The 14,235-nt window shown below is 42.3% G+C and overlaps 1 protein-coding gene across 2 annotated transcripts in view; it reads left to right on the top strand.

Annotated features, from left to right (window-relative positions):
- Positions 1 to 14,235, top strand: part of IRS1 (insulin receptor substrate 1) — a 59,317-nt gene that overhangs the window by 36,731 nt on the left and 8,351 nt on the right. The gene's annotated exons all lie outside the window — the stretch shown is intronic.

Below are 14,235 nucleotides of genomic sequence, written 5' to 3'. Positions count from 1 at the left end.
AAAAAAAGGTATGACCGCCTATATTTGTAGGGAAGTGTGGACCGGATACCATTAGATTAGCTCTTTGTGAGACCCTCTTTTATTGACATTTTATAAACTCATTGGGTATTTTCAGCTCTCTCCAAGGAATAGAAAGTTAGATTCTTAATGTCACCTTTTGTTGAAATAATATTTCAGGCGACCTTTAAGTAAAGCTGCTTATTGAATCTTGGTTTTAAAATTAATTGTTAATCTTGTCTTAGGGCAAAAAACAAGGCAAGGGAAAAAAACAAATTTAATTTGTGTAATTAGAAGACTTGTTTGAAGGGTGGGCTTCCTCTGTGCGTGACTTTTCTTTCTCATCCAAGCCTGTGGACATGTTCTAACAGCGCAAGGTCAAAGCATTTCAGTTGTATTTTCATGGTTTGGTTATTCAGGGCACTGGTGCCATATTTAGGTTTTATTGTGACTTTTGGTTCTTTTGTGTTTTCTCTAGTGTTAAGAAAGCCCCATGTTTTAAATTGTAATAAAAAAATTGGATTTTGTTTGTCTTTACCAGATTTTTGAAATAAGAAGTTGCTATGTTGGTTTTCATTCAGTTTTTAAATGCATTTGAAAACGTGTATCTGCTTTGATCATAATAATCCTCTTCTGCTTACATAATCTCATTCAGCCTTAGTGAGGAAATACATTTTACTGCATATCAACATTTTACTGTATTATAGGAAGTGCTACAGAGTTTGGAATGGGACTTGCTTCAGCTGCTGTTGGTGGTTAACGGTTTGGGACATTCGCCAGCTGCCATGGTTTGCTGGTGATGTCAAAACCTCTGTAACTTAGGACTCAAGAGCCCAGTACTTAGTTGCCCTTTTATTAAATGCAGGTGCCATGTTTAGAAGTTCCTTTGCTCCAGACCTCCATAAAAGTTTTCTCTGCAGAAAATGTTTTGCTTTGTAGAAAGAACATTTTCCATTTATCAACATGGCATCATAAAAATACAGCAACTTTATCTCAGATTTATAAATAAGCATTTGGAACTGGCTTTCAAAACCACATGGATGCCTAATGATTATTACTTGCTAGTTGTGACTTCTATTTGTGCTTTGAGCCCTGTGTAATATTTTTCCCCCTGAAACAGGCAATTTGGGGTATTAGGGCTTATTTTTTCATTATTCCCCATTGGGCCTCTCTGAGTCATATTCTGGGCACAAACAGAAGTGAATGTATAATTGTAGAGCCTCTCTTATTCCACAGTTACTGGATAAAATAATTTCTAATGTGCACTGAGTGTCTTTGTTAGAGCAGTTTACAAAACCGTCTTCAAGACAATCCCCGTATCTATCTTTAGTTTCAAAAATTCCACTTCATTGGACATTTTAAGAACCTTGGATTGGGTCCTATCTGGCTAATTGTGGGGGTTGTTCTCATTTGCATCTGCTAATTTAAGGTCATCCCTTCCCTGCCACCTTTTCCTTTTTACTCTCTATAAACATTATGCTCATTGTGTTTCATTTCCATATTTCTGGCAGTATATGATCTATACACATAGAGATATTTTAGAAAATATGTAAATCATCCCAGCCTTTTGGAAACCAAGAAAGGGATGAAAGTAATAGTCTGCTACATTGTAATTATTTCTCTATCACAGCAGAATTTAACCCCATATGGTAAAACTTCTATCCAAATCTGAATAGTCACATTGAGACATTCAAGCTTCCCATGTTTCCAGGATCCATAGCTATATATTGAGAAAATATTTAGGCTAAAAGGGAATGTAACATTCTTTTTTAAATATTTTGAAAAAGTACATTTATGATTTTTTTTGTAATTTTAAAGTACTCCTTGGGGACGCCTGGTGGCTCCCTTGGCTAAGCATCCGCCTTTGGCTCAGGTCACGACCCGGGATGAGTCCCACATTGGGCTCCTTGCTCAGCAGGGAGTCTGCTTCTCCCTCTGCTGCTCCACCGGCTTGTGGTGTCTCTCTCTTTGACAAATAAATAAATAAAAACCTTAAAAAAAAAAAAAAGGTACTCATTGGGTGTTCTGGTCATGGTGGCAGACTAATGGTAGAGCTGGTTTTCCTAGCAATATAATCATTTTGCTTTTTAAGTATTACTTAAAATTTATTTGTGTAGAAATTTCATTTCTATGACGTTCATTCACCAGTGTCATAAAGGTAAAAATAAAAGAGCTTTCATACATGAGGCTTGAAAGCTGAAGAGTTGTTTTTTTTTTAAGATTTTTTATTTATTTAAAAGAGAAAGAGAGAGAGCGAGAGCGCACACGATGAGAGGAGGGAGGGTCTGAGGGAGAAGCAGGCTCCCTGCTGAGCAAGGAGCCCCATGTAGGACTGGATCCTGGGACTCCAGGATCATGACCACAGCCAAAGGCAGTCCCTTAACCAACGGAGCCACCCGGGTGTTCCTGAAGAATGGTTTTCTGAATTCAGATTGAGTCTGAATAATTAGGGGATGAAGACTGCTGTCTCTACTCTTGATTCTCTCTTCCCACCCACCCATAAATAAATAAATAAATAAATAAATAAATAAATTCATTTTCCTTCAAAATCTGAGCAACAACAATTCTTTTGACATATAAATTATATGCCAAATTATAAATTATCGGTGCATTAACATCTTATTAACCACAGTATGAAATAAGATCTACATATTTTCTGATCCTATGTTTGGGAAACACAGGGCTAAAGAAAATGTGAAGGCTCTGAAGTCTAGAGGGAGATACTTCCTAAAAGTCGTTAGCCATGGAACCTTCTTTCTCGTGGAGCTCACAATTGAATGTGTTTGGTACTGCTGGCTTACTGCCTGCCCAGAACTCGGTTTGCAGGAGTGCGTGGATTTGGGGCACCCATCTTCCTCCCTGATGGAAGCTTCTTACCTTGTATGTTGCAGTTTTCCCCCAATGTCCGTATGACTTGTCGTTGTCGTGACCCATTCATGGTAGTACTTTATAAATAGACAAATATATTTATGCTTCTCACACACGCCCTTCATCATTAAAAGCAAGTACACAGGCACTGAGACCTGTCTTTGGCTATCGAGATGGCTGCCTTCTCAGAAGCCTGCTAAGGGAAGGAGGAACCATTATATTTTACAGGAGGCAATTAGGGGCTTCCCTAGAATTCCATCCCAGTTGTGGTTTGGACCATTGCATTTGAATTCACACTGCTGTTGCAATGCATCGGTAAGGAGGTAATTGATCAGTAAGTCATCAGATTTCTGAGACTATCTTTACTTGTATTCTAAAGGTGAAATATATTAGTTCTGTGTATTTATCCTCATAAACCTGCCGACGTGTGTTAACACTCAGAGCTTTGATTGTCAGGACATTGACTTCTAGTCGTACGGTGAATGTTTTCAAACAGTCCCTGGTAACTTTTGGGCGATGGTTGGCTGACCTAAGAAGAGTATTCAGGACTGTTTCACCACCTTCAGTGAGCTCATTCATGCCAAATTTGAACATCAAAATTTTCTCAGTAAGATGAACTTGGTGATTCACCTTGGCTCATTCCTCAGACATGTGGGTATAGGATAAATGCTTTTTTAATGACCGTTCGGGACAGCCAGCTCTTTTATCTGCCTGAACTTATTGGCTCTCTTACCATTCATATTAATTGGCGACACCTGATGGAAGTGAGCTTGTGTTGTAGTTTAAAAGGTATCTTAGAATGAAGTATCTCCTTTTCTACGGACACCTGGAAGTACATGTGTGAGGTCTGTAGATGGACATTGTGTTTTGAAGACTTTTTGCCAATTGCTGATGTCTTGAAAACATAACAGAATGTTAGAGATTTGACTCCTCCCTGCTCCGTGTCCACCTCCATGTGTTGCGATGGGGAGATAATGCTTTTTGGGTTAGCTTTTTGTGGCATTCATGCTTCATGCTCAATGGCAGAGATTTAAAAACTGGTTGTTGCGATGGAGCCACCCAGTTTTCTAAGCCTGGGTAGCAATAATAAGGATGATGGGTATTTACCGGTGGCACTCATTGACAGGGAGAAGCTATTAAAGGAAAGTTTAAAAAAAAAGGGGGGGGGGGGGGGCGGGGGAGGGGAAACAAGGGATGAAGGGACAGAGTGTGTCTAATAATGGCATCTCCTGTCACCCACGCTTGGTGCCCCCCAAGTTCAAGCTTTCGGATTGTTTTGATTTGTTAAACCACTTGTATCCCCTACTCTGCAGTGGGGAACACACACTCGGCCTAGGTGCCGTTTTAAAGGTTACATATATGTTTTAGAGTTTTCTGTAAACAGAGATAATTAACACAATTACAGCTCTCCGCTTGAGCTGTTTAGATCAGTTGCTGCCAACTAGAATAAGGACACTGAAGCTCTGTTTATGTGTAAACCGTATAATGTCTTAAAGCTAACGTCATTGTTTTCCTCTCCTCGAGTACAGCGTGTTTTGATCGACATAGGGAATATTTTTAAAAAGTGGATGTCTAAGAATGTAAACAGTTGGAAAGGGAGATGCAGCTGTTTATGATTTACTTTTTAGTCTTCTGTTCTTTGGTGGCTGCTAATGTCAAAGAACTTTTCTTTACATATTATATAGTGTATGGCTTATGACGGACGATATGTATGCTCTTTCTGGCTTTATTTTGGCTTTCTAAATAAAGGACGGAAAGCCTGAATGAAAAGTAGTTGGATAAAAATATCCCCCCACAGACTGGAGCCTGCACTGGGAGCCCTGGGCCAGAAGAGCCTATAGTCTTGAGAGGGGACGGGGTTCCTATTTTATGGGGCCCATAAATGTCAGGCCTTGCGCTTTACCTTTCGGCTCTGTTTGTGTGTGTTTGTCAGAATCTATTAGTCACACCCAGTTGCTTGCGTCTACCACTGTCTAGACTCTTCAAGAAATGAGCGATTTCATGTTTAGTGTTTTTACGGGAGGGCCCATAACAAGGGATAAAAGCGTACTTCTATGATGGCAATCTCTTTGGCAGACTGTTTTCCGGAAGCAGAGCTCTTTCTGATACCCAGGTGCCTGCTGTGCGAAATGGTGTTTTAGCTGATTCTGTGTAGGTTTATCCGAGTGGCATTTTGCTATGTAATTTCTCATTACCCTCTGTAAACAACGGAGCTTACCTCCATTTCCTGTTATAAAAATAACTCTGTCTATTCCGGTGGACTGTGTTTAGATGACAGGCTTGCCATACTTCCCCCCATGCTTTTTCTAGCATTGTCTGTAAATCTGTGGTCACGAGCATGGATTCTGAAACGCGGTGGCCCTGTTTACTTAGCTTCAAGATCTTGAGGAATTTACTGTACTTTCCAAACTTCAGTTTCTCAGTTTTAAAACAGGAATAATAATGCGACCTCAGGATGGTCATGAGGGTTAGATGAGATACTGAGCATTCAAACTCCTGATGTAGTGGTTGACATGGAACAAATGTTGGGTGTGTTGCTGATGGGGACTGTGTGTGTGTGTGTGTGTGTGTGATGTGTTACGTATCACATCCTCTCCCCAGGAGTGGTTTTACTCAACTATTCAGGGAGGGAGGAGGATACAAGTGAAATTTGAAAACAATTATTATCAATATAAAATTTGCTTTATTTTCTAAGTCCTGTTTAATTTGTAGTATTAAAAAAATAAATTGAATTTAAAAAAATACTTATCAAGAGGGGGACAATACTTTTAAAAGGTTAACAAATGCCTACTTACTGTTAAATGTAGGGGAAACCACAAAAACTTAAGAGCCATTTTTCTTTATCTAAAATCCCTTTTTTAAAAAAAATTTTTTTTTGTTTATTTATTTGAGAGAGAGAGGAGAGGAGAGACACAGGGGGAGGGATAGAGAGTCTCAAGCAGACTCCGTGCTGAGCGTGGAGCCCGACGCAGGGCTCGATCTCATGACCCTGAGATCATGACCTGAGATGAAACCAAGAGTTGGATGCTTAAATGACTGGGCACCCCTAAAATCCCTCTTATTCAAGTCATATGGGCCTTAGAATATGTGTGTATGTGCATCTGGTTTTCTTATATATACCTTAATATCTACGAACAGTTATTTATTGAGTGCCAATTATGTATGAAACACAGTGATAAATCAGGTAGAACTGGAGATCACAAACGTCAAGAACAATTTGGCAAACGATGTTAATCAAAGAAGTTTATTCACAGTCAGAAAATTAAATTTCGTGGCATATGGATAATATAGTATGATTGTACCATGCCTAGATACAATTTCACCGTTCAGCTAATGAAGTATAAAAATTCAGGTTATATATGTTTGGGGTGCTGAGGTACTTGGGTGGCTCAGTCAGTTGAGCATCTGACTCTTGATTTCTGCTCAGATCATGATCTCAGGGTTATGAGATCGAGCCCCATGTTGGGCTCTGAGCTCAGCACAGTGTCTGCTTGTCCCTCTCCCTCTGCTTCTTCCCCCGCTTGCACACACATCCTCACAAGCCAGTGCCCAGCTAGGTGGGCACTTTTATCGCCATTTTACCAGGAACAGCAGCTCAGTGATGTTGATCGAATGCCTGAGTGCTGGGGGGGTTCTAGGGTCTTACCCCCCATCAGGTAGCTGGAAGGATAAGTAACTTGTGGGCAGTTCCCCTTCCTGCTTTATCCGGTAACCCTTGATGAAATGTATTTTCCTTCTAACCCTACTTGCTTAGGAAAATAACTCATGTGAATTGAATAGCATGTGAATTGCGCTCCCCAGCCCTGGTTTTAGAATTAGTTCTTGGGGTGTATCTCTGGCCACCCCATGTTCCTTCCATTTCCTAAAGCCATTAGAACCTCTCCTTGCCTCCCTGGGGCTTGTCTTCCAGATCAGTAAAGCTGCAACTCCTGGTCAGAGCAGCGGGTCAGGCCCAGTGAATGAAATTGCCTTCAAATAATGAAGAGCTTGGCACTGCTGTGACGCTTCATTGAGGTGAAAATGGAACCTTGTAGTAACTAACTTGCTAATAAGGTGGACGGAAGGGCATGCTCTTGATCCGAGGCTGTTTGCCTTCTTCTCGTTTGCTGCTGTCTGTTAGTGTGAATGGAAGTTACTGGTACCCACAGACCATCCTTCCGTGCTCAGGATATCCACATTTTGATACCTTGGAGTCATGATGGCTTTGCCGCTTCCCCGGATGCAGAATGTCCTGCTTCTGGATCTTGCTCTGCACGCATCCTAAGGTCCTGGGGATGAGATCTGTGCATGTAGAGTCAGCCTTTCTCTACAGAAACATTAGGGAGGCTAGATTAATGCTTGGTGGAAAAACGGGAGCATATTTTGATATCAGTACTTTCGATGCTTCCAAGTTGAAGGTGTTGCAGATTGCTATAAGCTTTTAATTGTTTATGTTGATTCTACTCCTGTATTCGAGAGGAGATCTGTGTTGGCAGTCTGGTGGCTTTTTCTACCTGCTGATCCCCTCAAATAATAAAGACAGGGAGTTAAGAACTAACCTCCAGTTTATGCCTTGAGGTTTATTTGGTAAAAGACAGCTGGAAGGCAGGGTGTCTGTATTCCTTTGGGTCATGGTAAATGCTTGTTTATTTTGGTTCTAGCATCTGTGAGCTAACACACATGGCCCTGCTCACTTCCTCTTGACTGGGACCTCCAGACATCAAAGTAATCTGCATCAGTGTTTTAAAGAGATAGAAATGTAGTGGATCACAGTTTACAGCCCTCTTTTCCAGTCCAACTGTCTTCAGTCTCTTGCAACCTGAACACTAAGCAGGTAGAAACCCATCAGTGTGGAGTCTGTTGTTGTCTTCCCAGTATCTTCTTTGCAGTTACCCCCATCTCTTCTGTGTTTTTCAGGACATGGAGGTTTCTCATTCTTGTCTAGTTAACTCTTTTAGAACCTTTATGCCTGGAAATTTTTCTTTGTGTTTCAGTTCAAAACTACTGCTGTAATTTAAGCTCATTTACCCTACTGAGGTGGAGAACAGATGACTTATGTAGTCTTCCTTAAAGTCCCCAGTTAAGCCCTCTTATTATTCTTTTACTGAAATTAAATAATATGTTTCTCCTTTTCTTCAAGGTTCTTTCCTCCTTTGCTGCTCAGAGTGCAGACCAGCTGCATTGGGGTCACCTGGCAGCGGGTTGAACTTGGGCCCTCCCACAAACCTGGTGAATCAGAATCTGCATTTTAACAAAACCCCCGAGAGATCCTAAGCACATTAAAGTTTGAGAAGGACTATTCTGTTTTATTGCTTCATAATTTAGTAATTTCCTATGTACTTTTCTTTAGTATACCTGAAGAGTGGAGACCAAAGCTAGATATGGTATTGTAAATACGTGGAAATACCTATGTTTATCTATATCTCAAATCCCTATTAATTTGATACCTGTGCTATTATAACAATTTTGGACCAAATTGATGTTTACAATAAATTAGTAGTCTTCGGGGACTTTTGGGGGTCTTTTCTGCTATAGGTTTGCCTTCCTTTTATCTAATGGAAGTCCCCATTGTATAGTTGAATGACTTGGCGGCTACGAATCTTGCTTTGCATCCTTATCGGGTATCACCTTGTTTTTCCTCCTCGGGGATCATTTCTTTTTGTGGCGGGGGGGGGGGCTCTTTCCTTCTCTGAATAGTTGGGCTATAAAGATTCTAATGACTCTTGGTTAGAAAGAGGACTATTGGGGTGAGGAGACCCAAAATCTTTCCTCAGTGCTACTCTTCACCAGTGTCATGGGCTCAGGCAACATGATTCTCTTAACCATAACCATATGATCCAGGAAGTCCCCGTAATACCAGATGTAGGACTACTTTGATTGTTCTGTTTATATTAATCTACGAACCCTTTCTATCATGACTTGGTCACGCAGCGGACGTCGCCTGTTGAAGTGGGAATGGAGCATCTAAAAGAAAAGTTGGTATGATTGCCACCCAGTTGCATATTTTCATTAGTCCTTATACTACCCTTCCCATCAGCTTATTTACTTCTGTCGAATGGATCTCAAGTCACCTTCCTTTAATTCCCTCTAGCTATGCATGAAAGGAGGAAATCAGCAAGGATCTGGCTGCTTTTCATCCTTGCACTTCTGTTTGGAAGACTCTGGGAAGGTCTTTGTCTCTACTGGAAGCTCTATGGGGAGGATCCAGCAGAAATGATGTGTGTGAAGTCAGTGGCTGTGTTTCGAGGCTCTGTTTGGTGATTCTGATGGGTTGGGAATGAGGAGAGCTCAGGGTGGAAGGACAGGAAGGAAGAGAGACATCTCCTAAGAATGAGATTTGACGTGGACACTGACGTAGTCACGCTCTTCCTTATGCTGTTCAGGAAGGAAAGTAACCAAAGGAAGAGACAGACCACTGCCCATTTGTGACATGGTTTTATGGGAAAAACGTAAGGCAGTTTTTGAGCAGAATTAAGCAAAGTGCACCATAAGAATGTTAATTAAATGTTAATTATAGCCTGTCTGCTCTGGGGTAGTAATGGTGAAATTGTGCGGTTGGGTTTTACTCTGAAGGCATTCTGTCAGATACGGTGTGGAAAGAATAGAAGCTATTGTTTTCCTTACGAACTTTCCTTAAGAAGCTATTGTTTTCCTTCTGTGGCTTTATTTCAGGAGCATTTGTTCTTACTACCATTACCTTCGGGTGCCATCTGAAAAGCTTCATACTTAACCACCTGGAACTCAACTTCTTCTTTTTGTCCATCGTCTGATTTTTAGAATTTTGAACCCTGCAGACTCTTCATTGATGATGGTCTCTGTGCCCTGCCCCTGCCCCAGCTATTTTTCTAGTTTAAGTTTTAGGGAAAACAGACCCGAAAAGTATCCTTCTGGAAAGACATCTTTTTTTTTTTTTTTTAAAGATTTTATTTATTTATTTGGCAGACAGAGCACAAGTAGGCAGAGAGGCAGGCAGAGAGAAGAAGGGAAGCAGGCTCCCCCGCTAAGCAGAGAGCCCGACGTGGGGTTGGATCCCAGGACTCTGGGATCATGACCTGAGCTGAAGGCAGAGGCTTTAACCCACTGAGCCACCTGGGTGCCCCTGGAAAGACATCTTATACTTAGAAACAACAACTGAAATTTCTATCTTGAACTTTGACTTTTCTTTTTTTTTTTTAATAAATCATCTTCCAAGGTGAGTATTTCATAAAGTGAAAAAAATCTCTAGGAAATAGTATTCTGACTTAGGAGTCACCTCTTAGAGAGCAAAGTTAGTGGGTTTATTTTTAAAAGTTGACTAATTCTGGAACAGAGGGGACCTAATTCTTAACTTCCATTTACTCCCAGATATTTGAGGACAATGAGCATGACTAATAGTCACAAATAACAGAAGGAAAGTCTCTTCTTTCTCACTGAGTTTTACAAATGATCGTGAGGACTAGATATTTTCTCCATTTCACTAAATGGTGGAGGCAAAGCGAGGTCAAGTGACTTGTCCAAGACCATCTGCAAAGTACTGGCTCGGTGGGATGAGATACAAGCTTGGGAGCAATCAAGGGTATCTCCCCGTGGGGTCCATCTCTCATGGGCAGTGTAGATGGAGCAGCTTCACACCCGTGAGTCTTCCCCAGACGCTGTTGCGTTGGCCTCCGCCATGCCTGGTATTCTCCCTGCTTTAGTCATTGCGTTTGCGTTGTGTCTAGACATCCCTGTTTCCCTGTGGATGAGGGACATAGGGAAACATGGGCCTGGACTGGTTAATCAGATCGGCTGTCTTCTAGTCGAAAAGGAAGGGAGTGGGATGCAGGAGAAGTAAATTTCCAGCAGTGACAAATGGGGAGAGGCCAGGAGCATGGAGTGTACCCATTGGGATTCTGAGGTGTGGCCGTCATAAATAAAGGAAGGTCTTGGAACAGGAACACCTACCTCTTCCCTCACTCTCGTCCACAGAACTGATGTGGACCCTAGAGACAGTCAGCAAGCGTATTTGGTGGCTTTGGCAACAGCCCCGGAGCGTGGTTTCTCAGCCTCAGCACTACTGACATTTGGGGCCAGTTCGTTCTTTGTTGCAAGAGGCCATCCTGAGCATCGTGGGTGGTTTAGGCGTATTCCCGGCCTCCACCCACTAGATGCCAACAGCTTCTCTCCCACCTCATCCCAACCCCAGTTGTGACAACCGGAAATGTTTCCAAGCATTGCCAAATATCTCTTGCAGGGAGAAATTACTCCCGCCCACCCAAATTGAGACCTCGAGATTTAGTGAAATGCTTGGAGGCTAGAAGGTCTCCACAGAGAAAAATGGTTTAGCCCCACAAGTGTGTTTCAGCTGAAATCCAGATGGCTCCTGCCTGGCACAGCAGTGGGCCTGGGGATCACCTTCACAGACCCCCCCCCCCCACCCCTGGAGCTGTGATCCCCTCAGGGTCACTGATAAATATTCTTTTTTGTTGTTAAGATTGACTTATTTATCAGAGAGAGAGAGAGGACATGCTAGTGGAGGTGTGGGGAAAAGGAAGAAGCAGAAGGAGGGGAGCAGCAGACAGTGCTGAGCATAGAGCCTGGCACAGGGCTCGATCCCATGACCCTGAGATCATGACCTGAGCCGAAATCAAGAGTCGGACGTTCAACCGCCTGAGCTGCTCAGGCGCCCCTGAGAAATAGCCTTCATAAGAATCCCTTACTTAGAGTCACCACCACCTCTTAATGAAGAATTTAGCTCAGCTGTTCTCAGGAGGCTTCTAGTTCACGGACAGCACGCTGTCCCGGGGAATTTCTCAGCAGACACCATTCTCCAGATGAAAACGTGAAAGGCCGAGCTGTCAGATAATGGGAAACAGAGAGAGGAACAAGAGCAACGTGGAAGTGAGACTTGAGAGATAAAAGCAAAGGACCACGAACTCGAGGGTCAGTGGGTGAAAGGTCAGCTGCTCCTCCTCAACTGGAAGAATTTTGCCTCCTTCTCCTGGACAGTAGAGAAGTGTTCGCAGTCGCTTGGAAATCTGCACCATTGTCTGCTTCAGAGACTAACTTAGAGATGCAAGCAATGTATACATTATCCGTTATTTCAGATTGTCGTTCCAGTGTCCGCCCCCCATCCCAGCTGCTCAACCATTAGCCGTGTACATCTGGCAGCAATTCCAGTTTTTCTCCCAAGTTCGTCAGGCCGCATTGACTGGCTGTGTCACTCCTGTTCAGTTTCTTCAGATGCAAGGCTGGGGACAAGAATTCGGAAACAAAAGCTACCTATTTCCTCCCCCAACAATTACAAACATGCTCCTTTGGAACCTGGAAATAGTGCATAAGAATCTCACTGAACATCCATTTAAGCCTATTCATGAGAATTCTTTGTGAATCCTTTCATGGAGCATTATAAGTCTTTCATTAGCCGACTTAGAAGGGATTGGTGGGTGGTGGGGGGGGCGCTTCAGGCTTCTAATTTCTTCTGAGAAAGCAAGAGAAGTAGGCTTTCAGCAGTATTTCTGTGGATAGCATTAATTTAAGATCCACTCAAAGATATGCTAATGCTATCTGTCCTAATATTTAACCCCTGCTGTTCCCTGTGTAGGTAGATGGGTCTTTGTCTAAAATCCTATCCCAGGGTCTTATTTTTAGCCTCACCTCTACTACTTCTACCTTTTCTCTTTGTTGTGGCACTCCCCCCACCCCCATACCACCTCCTCTCTCAGCTAATGTTGTCTCCCTTCCCAAAACACATCCTGATCCAGCCTTTGGCCTCAGCCCTTGGCTGGCATCTGGCCAATGGATTCATTCATTCTTGCTTGCTTCCTCCACCAGCATATTTTTGGTTAATGTGTGTTTTCAGGTATCAGGAGGAAATTGGAAATCCAGGGAATCTAGTTCTTAATAAGAATTCTTAAGAGCTAATGTTGGAGGGCTCATTGTGTGTGAGGCACAGCAATGAGAATTTTCCATGTATCAACTCATTTAACCTCAAGGGAGAACCCTATGAAATGGGTACTGTTATCCCCATGTTACAAATGAAAACGTTGAGATGGAAGAGAGTTAGTAACCTGCCCAAAATCACAGAAAGAAGAATGAACAGAGATGTAAATCGTCTTAATCTCCTTTTAAATTTTAACTTGGGAATAAGTTTTGAGTCAAAATTGATCAGGCTTTGAAAAGCATAACCGCCTTGTGGCAGGACCATCCTCATTCTCAAAGTAAACTTTTTTGGATTAAGTTTCCTAAATTACATTTTAGGATTCAGAATCCCACACAGGATACTCCTCACTCAGGGAGTGGTAACTCAAGGTTGCATTACTTTATTGCAAGCCATGTTACGGCTTCTCATAAACATAACCCAGTTACATGGAGGTCCCACCTGTGGCCTCTGTAGCCTAGTATGGATGGGGTAGTTTCAAGTATCCTCCTTCACATTGACTTTTAACACTTGCTTTCATAGCCCAGAAATCTTCATGACTTGCACTTCTTTAACAAGAATTCTTAAGGTAGAGAAAGTCACAATAGCGCATGAATACAATTGAAATATGCTGCCCTATACTTCTATATTGATGACCAGTTTCGATTGGTTTCAGACAGTTTTCACTCATCCTTTAGACCCCAGAAATAGCATCAGATCAGTTTACTTTGAAGAATCTAGATTAAATTCTTCCCCCAGGAACCTCCCCTTAGTGTTCTCAAGGCAAGAAGGAAGACAAAAGATAAAACTTTTCTCTTTGTGATTTACGCTGATGGCCTCCAGGAGGTGTTAATTAGATGTGTGCAGTAGGGAAAGTCTTCTATTGAGCTTGACCTTACTGGGAACAGTTGGGAATGGCCCTGGCCTCCGTGAGGCCCGTTTAATGACCAGAATACCTCCAGAAGATCAGGGCCACACATCTGAGGTACCTCGTGGTTCCTTTTAAAGATGCTTGTTCAGTGCAGTACATTTTTCTTGCATTACCAAGTTCTTCCATAAATTCAACCACAACCCATAGTATCGGGGACTCCAGCTGAAACTTGTGGTGAGTAGGAAGTAGATTAAACACAGGTTTTCCCTTTTCTCTGACTGCCAAAAGTGATGTCAGTGGTGTTAATGATCCTTACCTCAGCCCGCTGCAGACGGGGGCGGGGGGGGGGGGGGCGTCTGTGTGAGCGCAATTCTGTGCTCTGCTTCTTAGGCTCTTACGGAAAAGCTGCTGATGGTTGATAAGAAACGATTGGGTAGTCTGACAATTACTCAAATGTAAAATCAGGCACTTGCTTTCTTGAAGCAATTTCTGATAGGACTCTGGGGAGACAGCAAAGAATGCAAAATCTATTTAGTGTTGAGCAGAAAAATTAAAGGCAGTACGACCGACCTGAGCCCGCTTGATTCCCTTTTGTCTAATTACAGAAACGGTATCACAACACTTTTTTACTATCTCTATGCTA

The sequence above is a fragment of the Lontra canadensis genome, unplaced genomic scaffold (genome assembly GCF_010015895.1).
Source record: "Lontra canadensis isolate GAN:19392208 unplaced genomic scaffold, GSC_riverotter_1.0 scaffold13, whole genome shotgun sequence".
Classification (NCBI taxonomy): Eukaryota; Metazoa; Chordata; class Mammalia; order Carnivora; family Mustelidae; genus Lontra; species Lontra canadensis.
The sequence above is the reverse complement of the archived record's forward strand: the minus strand, read 5'-3'. Positions and strand labels throughout refer to the sequence as shown.